This window comes from Monodon monoceros, unplaced genomic scaffold (assembly GCF_005190385.1).
Source record: "Monodon monoceros isolate NGI ecotype Baffin Bay Population unplaced genomic scaffold, NGI_Narwhal_1 Super_Scaffold_11, whole genome shotgun sequence".
NCBI lineage: Eukaryota > Metazoa > Chordata > Mammalia > Artiodactyla > Monodontidae > Monodon > Monodon monoceros.
The window spans coordinates 8,884,229-8,894,870 of record NW_021703767.1 but is presented as its reverse complement, the minus strand read 5'-3'; positions in this window follow the sequence as shown (position 1 = coordinate 8,894,870).

Sequence of the window (10,642 nt, the reverse complement as noted above, 5' to 3'; positions counted from 1 at the left end):
GGGGGGGGGGGGGGGGGGCGGATCTCCCAGTACTCCTGCATCTTCCCTTTCGGGCTATTTTGCTGTATTTCGGTCTCAGCTCCCTCTCACCCGGTTGTGTGTGTGTGTGTGTGTGTCTGTCTCTGAGGGACAAATTGCTTCATCTGAGGAAGTTTCTTCACAGCTCTGAAAACTGCCTCCTTTGGCAGGGGAGAGGGGTCAGAGAAAAGGCAGGAGGGCGGAAATGAGAAACAATTAAAGGGCTGGAGGGTAAACCAGATCCTTGCTTATGGAGGCAAGAGGCACCTGTGCTCACACGAACTCCTGTGGCCACTGGAGGGCACTGTCCCCACTGGATCTGCCTGGTGGTAGGGCTGCCTTGGCTCGGAGCCTCTGCTGCCACTCAGCCCCACCTCCCCTGAGGGGTCCACATCTATGTCAGGCTTGGCCAAAGTGGCCTTGGACACTGGCTTCAGCCCCTGGCGGCCAGACACGAAGGGGAGCATCATTCAGCAGACGGTCGCGGGAGAGGATTGCGGAAGTAATCCACGCGTCCACGTGTTCATTTGTTTGTTCATCTGTTCATTCAAGAAATGCTTATCTGACACCTTCTAGGTACCGGCGGATACATCAGGGCACAAAACAGACGAAGCTCTCTGCCCTCCTGCAGCTCACATTCAGACTGGGGGAGACGAACAATAAAGCTAGTAAATATATATTAGAAGATGACTATGGAAAAAAGAAAGATGAGGGGTGTTAGGAGAGCTGGGTGGAGAGTGGCTGACAACTTAAAGTGGGAGGACCTCTCGGGAAGGCGGAAACAGAACAAGGGAGAGGACGAGGAAGGAAGGAAGCAGGTCAGGTGTTCTAGGGTTTCCCAGAGGCAAGGAGTCCTTCTCTACTCGTCTCTGATGCATTCTGGGGGTTGGGTTGGGTGTCTGGGGGTTCCCTGGGTGATGGGGGCGAGGACAGCCTGCAGCCCCTGCTGGTGTGGAGCCCCACCAGCTACTCGGCCTCCCTGTCCCCTCACGCGCACCGCTGGGAGTCGGCCCAACACCTGCCTGTGCGCGTCTCCGGGGGTGCTGGTCGGGTGGTCCAGACCAGGCTGAGGTTGACCGTTGCTGTGATTATCATTGAGGTCGGGAAGGCTCCCTGTCATATTCCAGCGGGAGTGAAATCTTTCTGAGTTGTGAATCTCTGGTGCAGCTCGCATCCCAGATCAAAGGCCGAGCCATACATCACCCAGCTGTTTCCTTCCACTTCCTGCTTTTTTTTTTTTGTTTTCGCGGTACGCGCGCCTCTCACTGCCGCGGCCTCTCCCGTTGCGGAGCACAGGCTCCAGACAGGCAGGCTCAGCGGCCATGGCTCACGGGCCCGGCCACTCTGCGGCATGTGGTATCTTCCCAGACCAGGGCACGAACCCGTGTCTCCCGCATCGGCAGGCGGACCCTCAACCACTGCGCCAGCAGGGAAGCCCCCACTTGCTGCTTTTAAGCAAGATCTACGTGGCTTTAACAGCTAAATCGCGAGAGGCGGTGGCTCTTTTCTTCAGTTTGGGCCTGAGTCCTGCCCTTGTCAGCACAATGTCAGCATGCAGAGAAAAGAGCTCACTGGCCTGGATCCCTTACACAAGTCCTATACTTTCCCTCTGGTTTAGGCTCTGAGAGACACTGTAGCAACAAGTATGGCCTCTGTTAAGAAGCTGTTTGCGTGACTTCTCTGGCGGTCCAGTGGTTAAGAGTCCGCGCTTCCATAGCAGGGGCCACGGGTTCAATCCCAGGTTGGGGAACTAAGATCCTGCATGTGCTGCGTGGCGCTGCCAAAAAAAAAAAAAAAAGCTGTTTTAAGAACAAATGCTTAGTGATGATTGTCCGGGGTCCACACTCCGGCCTCTTTTCTTAACACACCAAATGACTTGTGTCGCCTTCTGTCGTAGAAGGTTACCTGGAAAGGCATGTCAGGTGTAATAACAAGTCTTTGTAATAACTCCAGGTCTCTCTGCCTTTGGTCGGTGCCCTTGGCAGGTCTGAGAAGCGCCTGCCTGGGAGGAGTGCAGTGCTGGGTGTCGGCCCTCCAGGCCCTCCTTCCCTCTTCTCTCCCCATGTCCTCCTGCCCATCAAGTACACGGAGCTGGCAGCACCCGTGCTTCCCAGCCTGGCCCTGCTCCACATCGCCAGCAGGGCTTTACAGACAAAACAAAATAAAACCAACTCAGGTCTAGGCTCGTGACCCCGGAATCAGCTTCTAAAGGTGAGGGAGACACCCAGCCGGGCATGTGCATTGTAAAAACCCGAGAGATTCAACGGGCAGTCAGCACTGAGAACTCGTAGGAGTTGTGAAATCTGAAGATACACCAGTGACAGGCAGTTAGAATTCTTTGAGCTCATTGGTTTCGTAAAGAACCTCCATATTCAGCTACTCAAGAAGAGGGTGGGTCTTGAAGAAAACTTTGCCCCCCAGGTCCAGTGTCACTGCTGCTAACCCAGCAGTTACAGGAATGAGGAGACTGTGTTACTGGAGCCTCCCTCAAAGCCAGCGCCGCACAGTGGCCTCCCGCCTTCTGAATGTGGTTGCGGAAGTGATGAATTTCGATTCCTGATGGAACGAGTACTCCAACGAGCCACTAGAGGGCGATATTGCTAGGCCTTCGCTCCACTGTCACATTTATTCACTAATTTCATGCATTTTTAAAAAAGGATTTTTAATCCCGTTGTTATGGAAGTAGTGTTGTTATATATTACGATACATTTTTCATGTTTATTACTTTCTAGGTAATTAAACACTACTTTGTTGTTCCAAAGAGTTCTATAAATACAAGTCATATGCTGGCAGAACACTCCGGGAGTGTTTCACACACATATAAGCTAGATTTAGAAGGTATTTATATTCAGTGTAGTCAAAGGTATAATGCGTTGGAAGACACCTCAAAAAGGTTTTTAAATTTTTGAACCAAAAAAATAGTCTTAATGACATTTCTCTACGTTAGCAACAAATGTAATATCTGCCGTGCCTCACAACTACACAAAGATATATGCACAAAGGTTTGTTGCACTGTTTTGAAATGGAAAACAGGGCTGAAAATCAAGTGTCTGCCAAACGGAGATTAATTAAATTACAGTATAGCTGGGCTTCCCTGGTGGCGCAGTGGTTGAGAGTCCGCCTGCCGATGCGGGGGACACGGGTTCGTGCCCTGGTACGGGAAGATCCCACATGCCGCGGAGCGGCTGGGCCCGTGAGCCGTGGCCACTGCGCCTGCGCGTCCGGAGCCTGTGCTCCGCAACGGGAGAGGCCACAACAGTGAGAGGCCCGCGTACCGCAAAAAAAAAAAAAAAAAAAAAATTACGGAATAGCTATATGGTGGCATGTAATGCAGCTGTTAGCTGGACCACGTGCACTGCTGTGGAAAGATGTTAAGTGCAAAAACCAAGGTGAAGTCTGATTTGTCACATTCCCTGAGAGCTGAGAGGGGCCTGGCCCGCGAGACTCAGGGAAAGCAGGCACCATGCTGGGATCGGAGGAGTGTTTGTCTCTGGACCTTATCCTCGGGAGCAGAGCAGGAGGGGGACTTCTGCTTAGGCCAGTCAAGGCCCTTCCAGCTTTAGATTTCAAGCCAGCACATAACAATTTTAGCGCTCATTCCACACGCTCGTGCGTGGAAGACTGGCGAGGGAGTTGTCCTTGATGGAGGCGGGGGAACTTAGGACAGGAGACCAAGTGATTGTGGGGTTCTCCCCACAAATGTGGCTGCCGGAGTGTGTGGGATGGTGTGGAGGGGGTGTGGGATACATGACCAGGACAGTGGGAAGGGTATGGACTTTGGAGCTAGAAAGCGTGGGGTTTTAATTCTGTCTCAACTGCTAAGCTGCTGTGTGACCTGGCACGTTTTATGTCACCTCTCTAGGCCTCAATCTTCCCATCTGTGAAATAGGAATCCAGCATTTCAGTGCCTCATAAGGTCGTTGAAAGGACTGAGTGAGACATGTACCTTCTTCCTCTTAAGCTGAGAGTTCCATTTTCTCAGGGGAGAAATTTAGTGATTTCTGGGGAGATATTTAACCACTATGTTAGGGTTCTCCAGAGAAACAGAGCCAATAGTATGTGTGCGTATATATAAATATACACATATATTTATATATGTATATAAATATACACACACATATATATGTGTGTAAATATACACATATATGTGTATTTATATACATATATAATACACAAATGAGAGGGAGAGGGAGAGAGATTTATTACAAGAAATTGGCTCACACGATTATGGAGGCTGGCAAGTCCAAAATCTGCAGTGTGGGCCTGCAGCCTGGAGATCCAGGAAAGCCAATGCTGCGGTTCCAGTCCAAAGGCTGGCACATGGAAACCCAGGAGAGCTCCCTCTTGTTTGGTGAGGCTGGACTTTCTGTTCCATTCAGGCCTCCAACTGATTGCCCTCCCTAAACCGGGTGGGCCTCATCCCATCTGTTTACTCAAAGTCCACAGATTTAAATGTAGCCTCACCCAAAAACACTCTCTAAATGGACACTTAAAATTAACCATCACATAAACAACAAGGACCTACTGTACAACACAGGGAACTATATTTAATATCTTGTAACAACCTATAATGGAAAAGAGTATGTATATGTATAACTGAATCACTTGGCTGTACACCTGAAGCTAACACAACATTGGAAATCAACTATACGTCAATAAAAAATAAATTAATTCACATAAAAAAATTAAGCATCACAACCACCAATTCGAGCCAACCCTGGGAACTGAGAACGCCCATGGCCTGGTGAGCTGACCAGCAGACTGGACTCTGAACAGCAGTGGGTCCAGATCCCTAATTGATGGTTAATTTGGTCTCTAAGACGTTTAGTATAGAATGCCCTCTCTTCACTCAAATATCCTAATCTACAAAATGAGAATACACGATACTCTGAGAACTCCTAAAAGAACAATACAGGAACTTTGGAAAAAGCATGGAAGTGGTTCGTATGAGAAGGTACAACCAGAAGCACCAGTGAGTTAACCTGTGGTAGCTGAACCAATAGTATGTGTGCGTATATATAACCAATAGTATGTGTGCGTAGCTGAACCCAGCAGAACACAGGTTCTTGGCAACTGCAGGGCTTGAAGGTCACAGGCTCTGGGGCCAGCCAGCCAGCCTGCCTGGGCTTGAACCCTGGCTCTACCACTTGCTGTGTGGCCAAGGGTTTGTTGCTTAGCCTTGCTGAGCCTTGCCTGTCTCTTTCTCACCTGTAACATGAGATCACAGAGAGCCCCTGCCTCATGGACTTACAATACGGATTTAATGGGAAGCCGTGGGTGGACCGCACGGTGCAGGGTGCCCCCCATTGAGCCTCAAAACACATCAGCCGGGCTTCCCTGGTGGCACAGTGGTTAAGAATCCGCCTGCCAATGCAGGGGACATGGGTTTGAGCCCTGGTCCGGGAAGATCCCACATGCCGCGGAACAACTAAAGCTGTGCGCCACAACTACTGAGACTGTGCTCTATAGCCCATGAGCCACAACTACTGAGCCCACGAGCCACAACTACTGAAGCCCACGTGCCTAGAGTCCGTGCTCTGCAACAAGAGGAGCCACCGCAATGAGAAGCCCGCACACGGCAACAAAGAGTAGCCCCCGCTCGCCACAACTAGAGAAAGCCCTCACGCAGCAACAAAGACCCAATGCAGCCAAAAATCAATAAATAAAAACAAACAAACCAAAAAACACATCAGCCGTTACTTCTCCTTTCCAGATGTCTGACACCTTTACCACTGAGCGTGACCCCTCCTCTACGGCAGCACGGACCACAGGGCTTTACAGTGGGGAAGGGCAGGGGCAGGGGTAGGGGTCGGGGAGAGGGCCTGTTTTTCAAAGTGTGTTCATATAGTCTGACTTGAGGGATGATATTTAAGCCAAGATTTGAAATAGGAGGAGGCGTGGGCAGAGGAAACAGCCAGAAAGGCCCCAAGGTGGGAAGGCACGGCCTATTTCAGGAATGGACGGACAGACAGACACCCGTGTGGCTGGAGCTTTGCAAACTAGCCAGTAGATGGTGTGTGATGAGGTTAGACACAGGGCAGGGGCTGTGGAGAGGAGCCTGAATATACTTAAAGTGCAAAGGAGAACCCCTTGCAGGGACCTGCTCTCCCCTGTGTTTTAGGAAGGGCCTTCTGCACGCCGTGCAGAAAATGGGTTGTGCAGGGAATCCCAGTCAGGGGGCTACTGCAATGGTCCAGGCAGGGGTGATGGGCCTGCGCCAGAAGGTTGGCGTGCGGTCAGGGGGCCACACTCGAGGAGCAATTTGGAGATCAAGACGACAACGGCAGTGACTCGGGCTCTCATTACTGTAGTTATTTACTGATGACGTGAAATTCTAAGACTGCACTCTCGGGAGGGCCTTAGAGATTTGAGTTTCAGAGCCGGAAGCAGCCAGCCTGGTGAGAGCCCTCGTGTCTGTCCAATTTCCCTTCTTACAGGAAAAGGAGGGACCGAAGCCCGGGACGGTAGGTGCCCACACTGGGCTGTATGAGGGGCAGATGCCAAACTGGCTTCCGGAACCCTGGGGCCAGGCCCCTGACTACCACTGACAGTTCTGCTCATATAATTCCCCCTCCTCCCAGCTGGGGATACCGTGCATTGCTGCTTCATCTCCCTCAGCCTCAGCTTGGACCCTTCCAGGGACGGGGAGCTCAGCCCTCAATCTTGTGAGGATGCCTGTTCCATTTCCGCTCAGCCTAGGTAGACAGATCTCCCATCTATGGACTCAAACCCGGCTCTGGTCATGTCCACACAGAGTAGCCCGCACCCTCTTTCCAGTATTTCACGGAACACCACCTTCTTGTTCGGGGCTCTCTTTTCCAGGCTAAATGCGTTTCAGAAAGAGCAGGACCTCCATCGTGCGGGTTGCCAAACCACCGCCCTGCCCTGGGCGGTGGAAACTGCGGCAGCCGTGGAAGAAATGACAGCTTCGTGGAGCAGCCTGGCCCGAGTGACAAAACCGGGTCTGTCTGATCTCAGCTCCAGCCGTGAGTCACTGGCTATTTTTACTTCTAAGTCCAGAGCTTCGGCTTAGTCGGGGGCTCCTGCTTCCTGGCTGATGAAGCAGATGGAAGAAACAGGATCTGGCCATCCAGAGGCCTGGGCGTCGGGGGGATGCTGGCGGCGAGCTCAGCGGGGCAGGCGGACACCATCTCTGCGCTCTCGTGGTCTTGGGCACTGTGTGGCCTTTACCTTCATCTTCTGGTTGGTTTCTTGTGCCCGTCTGCTCCGCAGCGTGGGGAATTGTGCAACCAGAGCTCTCTTTTCCAACGCAACGTGGAGGTGTCGTACTGCACTTAACTAAACGAGAGAATTCAAAGTAGGGCCTCGGTGGAGACGCGCCCCAGGTGCCTTTGGGAGGGAAGTCGGTTTCTCTGGGCACGAACCATTGAGGGCTCAGCTCTGCGATGCTGGAGGAGTTGGGCCTGGTCATTCTACGCGGGGTCTCCTTTCTGTCCCTGGCCATGCCCACTTCAGACCTTAGCGCTGGCGGAATGTGCTGGAGGTCCTGGGGTGAGCTCTGCAGAGCCCAGAGTGCTCTGTGTGACTGTGAACACACTCGGTGGGATCACAAGGGAGAGATGGAGCTCGCAACCCCCTGCCTGGCCTGGCCAGAGACCCCTTCCCGCCTGCTAGGATGGATCTGCTGGGGTGTCCTTGGCAGAAAGGGGGCGGTCCTGGGCCCAGAGAACTGGCCCCGAGTCCCAGCCCCACCAGGGAACAATGGTGGCCGTGGACGAGTTACGTGGCCTCACTGCACCTTGGTTTCCCTCAGGAAAGATGGGGTTGCAGACAGCTCTTATCTCCTCGGTTCCGTAAGGAGGAAATGAGACAGTGCAGGGCTTTCTGTGTAGTAAGTGCTCACTGAGCATCAGTGTTGGTGAAACAAAATTCATATTTTATGGCAAGACAAGAAAATTTAAACATAAAAATGTTCTCTGCCCATCTGGGCCTCTTCCTCTTTAGTGTGTATCATGCTGCATGAACCAGATCTCCTTAGGAGATAACCTTCCTTCTTAATCTCCTATGGGGTCATGATGACCCACTACTTGCTTTGTACGGGTAGATCTAGATTGTGTAAACTGTCAATAATACATCATTTGATGCAGAAACCTTTGTCTCAAAAACTTAATACAACTGTGCTTTGACCTCTAATGGGTGGAACAGTCCTTGGTACTTTCTGAAAGACTGTCTCCCAGGTTATAAACCTCAGGTTGATATGAATAAAATTTTCCATTTCTTTCTTAGATTGAATACTGATTTTTTTCATTGACATAAATAAAATTTTCCATTTCTTTCTTAGATTGAATACTGATTAATTTTTTTCATTGACATCTGCATGGCATAGGCAGGATATTAGAGACACCCACCAGAGGACACCTGGAGTCTACCCCGAATTGGCACTTGGTGCCAGCATGGGCCCCACTGGCTTCTTGGTACTCCTCAGGTGTTCTAGTGAGTTCTCCTGATATCCGCATTTTAAGTGATGATACCCCAAATTTTATTCCAGCTCCTTTTACTTAAGACTTGGAGTCTTGAGGGGTAGCAGTGCATTTCCTTGGCTGGGACCTAGGGGGATTTGGGTAGGAGGCCCAGGGAAACATAGGTGGCTGGGGTTTTGTTAAATTTGGCTTAAATTGAAAAAAAAAAAAAGTTGACATATGGTCTGAACAAAACTTTTGCTAATAAAATGAGAAACTGAATTAATTCAGCTCTGAAGAATAAGAGACATCTGCTCCTTCTGGGCACAAGGTGTTCTCAGGTGGTTGAAGTGGAAGTGTCTGAGGATCAATCCTTGTGGTGCAGAGGGGTCCTACAGGCAAACCCCACTACAACCATTAGGTAAATACTGCTCTTCCAGGGACATATAACATAAAGACCACAGAAGTTTTACATCATTGGAGGAAGAAACCAAGTCACATAAGAGAGTCAAACTGGGGAATTCCCTGGCAGTCCAGTGGTTAGGACTACGAGCTTTCACTGTCAAGGGTGCGGGTTCAATCCCTGGCTGGGGAACTAAGATCCTGCAAGTCATCTGGCTTAGCCAAAAAAAAAAGAGAGTCAAACTGACCCAAAAGTAACTACGTAGGGAGCTGGAGTCAGAAGCAGCCCACATCCACCACGCTGTCCTCAGAAAGTTGTTCAGATCGTATCTCATATCTGAATTACGCTACGAAGTTGATAATGGGAAATTGTGCCTCAAAGTCCAAACAGTTTGTGGATAGACCGCCACCTATGGGGATACCAGCTGGGTTTATGTATGTCGCAAGTACTTAGTTGGGAATTAAAGAAAATTCTGCCCTGAAATGGCCAAGATGGGGATGTCCATCTCCTGGATCCCTGCCTGCAGAGTCTCCTGGAAACTAGAGTGGTAAATTTCTAAAATTAGATTAGCAGTAGAGAATATTTATAGGGCTAGCTTCTAGGATTCTTTGAATTGGAAAGAATTCTAAAATTGTTAAAATTTTAGAAGCCTCTCATCTTGAAACATTGTACCTATTTTAATTGGTGGTATGCAGAAGCCCTGAAGCCAAATCTAGCCTCTGTACCCCGACACTGAATTCAATCTTGGAGACAGAGGTTTGGTGAAGTAGAAAAGAATAGCTTTATTGCTTTGCCAGGCAAAGGGGGCCACAGCGGGCTGATGCCCTCAAAACTGTGTCCCAACTTGGAGAGGGTAGTGAGAAATTTTATACTAATGGTTCAAAGAGGGCGTGATCAGCTTGTGGACATTCTTCTGATTGGTTGGTGGTGAGGTAAGTGGGAGCCAGCATCACCAACCTTCTGGTTCCAGCTCTTCTGGGGTCTAGTGCTTGCAGGCAGCATACCATCGTTAACCATTAACTTCTTCCACCTGGTGGGGGGGCGGTTTATCTGCAAAACAGCTCAAAGATATTGTTGTGGGTATCCCTTGATGGGGAACCAGGACCCTGCCCCAAGGCTGCACTATTGTTTCTCTTGACTATTTGTCTCTCTCTTGTCTGGCATCCCCTCCCTTCCCTAATTAACAACTGCTTGAAGCTGCCTGTTGGAACTCAGGGAAGGTCATGGAGGCTGAATGAAGGCTGTTTCCTATAATCAAAGAAATGGGGGACACAGAAAGGCTTTGTGCACAGGAGCTCCACAGGGCCCTGCTCAGTTACAGCCCCAAAAGTTTTCAAAATTCCAAAACAGCCTCATTGAAAGACCTGTAGAAAGCTGATGCAAGATTAATGTTACAAAAGGTACTTAAACTTTAATTACTTCTCCCCTCTATCCTCCTTTATTCAAGTGCACATTCTAGTAATCATCTGTCTGAACTGCCTTTCCACTCTGAAGAGACTATTTAACTAGTTACCTTTAAAAATGGGACCACCTGAAGCCGTAGGTGAGCCTCTTCAGATCAAAGATGGAACTGAGGGCCACAGTTTCTTAACCCCACAGAGGGTCCTCAAAAACTTTTGTAAATGGGTTACTGTTACCCGAAAACTGGGTTTGCCTCTTGGTGGGTGCTGAGCCAAAATACACAATCAAGCCGAGGATGGGAGAAGGAAGGATTTAATATTACTTGCAGCATGTAAGGAGAAGACCAGGGCTCTTTCCTAAAGCAGTATCTGTCCGAACAGCAAAATTGGGGAAGTTTTAA